The sequence below is a fragment of the Orycteropus afer genome, unplaced genomic scaffold (assembly GCF_000298275.1).
Source record: "Orycteropus afer afer isolate SDZICR_OR568_19922 unplaced genomic scaffold, OryAfe1.0 scaffold00973, whole genome shotgun sequence".
Taxonomy (NCBI): Eukaryota; Metazoa; Chordata; class Mammalia; order Tubulidentata; family Orycteropodidae; genus Orycteropus; species Orycteropus afer.
In genome coordinates this window covers 246,523-250,954 of record NW_006922560.1, presented here as the reverse complement: position 1 = coordinate 250,954, position 4,432 = coordinate 246,523, and positions in this window count along the sequence as shown.

Genomic DNA, 4,432 nt, shown 5'->3' with positions numbered 1-4,432 from the left:
GTTGTGTTTTCATTCTGGTTTGATTCAAGGAATTTTTGAAATTCAATTTTGATTTCTTCTTTTACCCAGTCTTTCTCAAGGAGGGTGTTGTTCAGTTTCCATGTGTCTACTCTTTTTCCGTTGATGATCCTATTGTTGATTTCTAATTTGATAGCATTATCATCTGAGAAGATGCTTTGCCATATTTAATTTTTTAAAAATTTATTAAGGCTTGCTTTATGGCCTAACATATGGTCTGTCATGGAAAATGTTCCATGTGCACTGGAAAAGAATGTGTATTGTGCTGTTGTTGCGTGAAGTGCTCTGTAGATGTCTATAAGTCAAATTGGTGGATTTTATTGCTTAGCTCTTCTGCATTTTTTTCTTTCCAGTTGTTCTGCCTTTCATTGAAAGTGGGATATTAAAGTCTCCCACTATGACTGTGGAGTCATCTACTTTCTTTTCAACTCTTTTAAAGTCTGATTTATGTATTTTAGGGCTTTTTCATTGGGTCCATAGATATTTATTATGGTTATATCTTCATGTTCTATTGATCCTTTAATCTTTATATAATGTCTTTCCTTGCCTTGTGTGGTGGTTTTTGTCTTAAAGTGAATTTGATCAGAAATTAATATTGCCATTCTTGCTCTTTTACAGTTGCCATTTCCTTGCTATATCTTTTTCGAAACTGTGATTTTTAGTCTATTTTTGTCTTTCTCTCTAAGTTGTGTCTCTTGTAGACAGAATATTGATGGGTTTTGTTTTCTTATGCAATCTGCAACTCTCCATCTCTTGAGTGGTGCATTTAATCCATTAACATTCACTGTAATTACTGACAAGTATGAATTGGTTGCTGTCATTGTTACGTGTTTTTTCATGGTTTCCCAGTTCCATATTATTTTGTGTTGAGCTCATGTTTATGAATCATGTTCTCATTTCCTTTGTTGTTGTTGTTTTAGTATTTGCTGAATATTTGTGCTTGTCCTCTTCTTTATTTTGCTGTGAAGGTTTATCATTTTTCTTTGATGTTACCCTGTGATTTATAATTTTCTCCCCAAGTTTAGAACAGTTCATTCTATCTTGCAGTTCTCTTGACTACCTCACCATTTAGAAATTCTGTAACTACACAGTATTTTCCCTCTTTTTGGTTTGTAGTTGTCCTCATTTGCCCGTTGATATCTCTGGTTCTGTTTACAATCTTGTAAGCTTACGTTACTTCGGATATGTCCATAGCTGTGATTTCTGGGTTATGTCATCTTGTGTATTAATGGTCGGTTATTGTTTGCTATTTTTGGTTCTCTGCTCAAAGGACTCCCTTTAGTGTCTCTTGTAAGGTTTGTCTGGTTTCAACAAATTTCTTTAGTTTCTGGTTATCTGGAAATCTCCTAATTTCTCTATATTTGAGGGACAGTTTTACCGGGTATATAATTCTTGGTTGGAAAATTTTCTCTTGTAGGGTTTTATATATACCGTCCCATTCCTTTCTCACTTGCATGGTTTCTGCTGAGAAATCAGAGCTTATTCTTACTGGTTTTCCTTAGTAAGTAACTTTTGTTTTTCCTTTGTTGCTTTCAGGATTCTTTGTCTTTGGTTTTGATGAGTTTGATGTTGGTATGTCCTGGTGATTTTCTTCTGGGGTCTGTCCTGTTCGGGGTTCATTGGAGTTCCCGAATGGATATATTCTCATCTTTCATCATTATCAGGGAAGTTCTCTTCCAAAGTCTTGGACAATTTTCTCAGTGGTTTTATTTTTCTCTTCCTGTTCTGGAATTCCAGTGACACGTTGTTGTTGTTATGTGCCATGGAGTTGGATCCAACTCATAGCAACCCTTCCTTGGGTTTCCAAGGCAGTATCACTACAGAAGCAGATTGCCCAAACTTTCTTCTGAGGAGTGGCTGGTGGGTTTGAACCACCAGTTTTCTGGTTAGCAGTCAAGTGCCTTAGGCACTACGCTACCAGAGCTCCTCAATGACACATAGGTTATTCCTTTTGATGGTATCCCACATGAACCTTAGGCTTTCTTCATTTTGTTTTGATTTTTTTTTCTGATTGATCCTTTTCCAAAGAAGTATTCAGGCATTTGTCTTCAATTTCATGAATTCTGTCTTCATTGCATCAATTCTGCTCCTTTGTCCTTCCAATGTGTTCTCTATTTCTGACAATTTAGTATTAATCTTCTGGATTTCTGTCTGTAGATTTTGAATCATTTCTAATTTTTCATTTATTTTGTCATTTTGTTCTTGTATTTTCTTCCAAAATTCTAGGGTTTTGTCTGTGTTTCCTTGATCTGTCTCTCAATCCTTTGAAGATACTTAAATGTAATTCTTTTGAATTCCTTATCAGGGAGGTCCAATGCTGCTTCTTCCTCAGCGTTATGTTCTGGATCTGTATCTTGCTCCCTTGTTTCCACCACTTTATCTTCTTTGTGTGGACTGTGATACTCTGTTGTCTCTGAGACATTGTGACATTGTTGTATTTAGATCTCAGTTAACTGTTTGTGAAGAGCTGCTAATGGTGAGTCAGGCTGTTCGTGGTGGATGGTTATCATTAGGCTGTTTGTGGAGAAGAAAATGGTGGCTCTCACTCAGTAAGTTAAGCTCTGGAGGTGTATGTATAGTTGTGTCATATGGCACTGTTGCTGTCTCCCACTCAGACAAAAATAACTATTGGATCACCATCAAAAACGTAAAAACAAATGGACAAAAAACACACCATGTAATGACACAGGACCAGTAACCAAAAAAAGAAAAAAGGGTGAAAAAACTCCCACAAAACCTGGGGTGTGGGCAATAAGAGAAAGAAAGGTAGAGAAGGAGGATAATGAAGGAAAAATACAAAAAGAAAAACACAGAACAGGGTTAACCACAACAAAGAAAAAAAAAAAATGGAACCAGGAACAGGGAAAAGAAAAAAAAAAAGCTGAAAACTAGAACCTGGGAGGGGAAGAATTAAAAAAATAATAATAAAAAGGACAAAAGTAATAATAATAATAGTTCTTTTAAAACAGACAAAAATTAACTAACTAAAAAAAAGAAAAAAAAAAATGGGGCAGGGCAGGGCACCCAGGCTCAGTCCAAACACATAGACTGGGATGGAATTCCTGCTGGCCTAAAAGGTGGGTGGGAGTGAGGGATGACCGCACCTCCAGTCACCAAGAGGGTGTGGGATATAAGAATAATAAGGGGAATGTCGCACCTTGGCATCCAGAGTTTCATTGGGGTTCCTGGCAAGTGGAGCCTGTTAAGTCCCTGGAATCTGGGTGAATGCTGTTGCTTTAAATATTCAAAATGGTCAAACCACTTGTAAACATTCAAAATGGCTGCACATTCCAGACAGGCAGAAGTCCACAGCTCAGCATACCTTCCTCTTCACTGCTTCCCCTTTTATTTACCAGCCACCAGGGCAGTCCTCCATGCAGCCTCTGGCTAGCAGGGCTGATTTTTAGGTTAATTCTTAGGTCCTAACACCACTCGGCAATATCCAAGCTGTCTGTGCTGTCAGGATTGCTACCAGACCACAGCTCCCTATGTCTCCTTTTCTGTTTTCATGCAAATTCTTCTGCTAATTGGAGTTTAGTCAACTTCTGTATCCTTCCCTTCAAAGCTCAGGGGTCCAGGTTTATCTTCTGTATCTGTGTTAATTGGTTCCCCTTTTCTTTGTTGAAGAGGGTCTGTGCAGTCATTCTATTCCGTCATCTTACTGGAACTCTCGGTCTGTATGCTTCTTGATCCTCACCGCAAGTTGCACCCTGTTATTTCCTTAATAGATCACTTAAGTATGGTCTGTGACTTCTCTGTGGCCACTGCAATAGATTATTGAACCACAAAGAGAAATAAAAAATTCCATGGGAGGGATGGCTGATGTCAAAACTGATTAAAATGGTTGGAGCGGAGGTATGCCTAATCTCCACCTTATGAGAATCAGCTTTGTCCTGATGGTAATTCACATTATACTCCATGAAGTTAGACAGATTCTGACACTACTGCTACTAGTCCTATTTGACAGTCACATAGCCAGTCTCCTGCGTACCCCAAATGAGATAGAAAAATTACTAATTAAGCAATTGTTAGCCTTTCCTCTTTCACAGATTTATTTCCGCAGACCTCATTTATTTTAAATAAATGAGAACAATTCTAGTGGACATAAGGCAGTCAGATTTTATTAGTAGGGAAGAAAAAAGGACTCCATTTTTAGTATTTTTCATTCATTATTCGATCTTAAAATGGCAGAGAAATGCAAAAGGATTATAGTTACAAAATAGTCTAAAATCATATCTAATTATAGGTTAATATTAGACAATTGTTGTTGTTACTATGTGCTGTCGAGTCGGACCCAACACAGAGTGACCCCTCGAGTTTCCGAGGCAGTATCACTACAGAAGTAGATTGCCCCATCTTCCTTCTGAGGAGTGGCTGGTGGGTTTGAACCACCAGCCTTCTGGTTAGCAGTCAA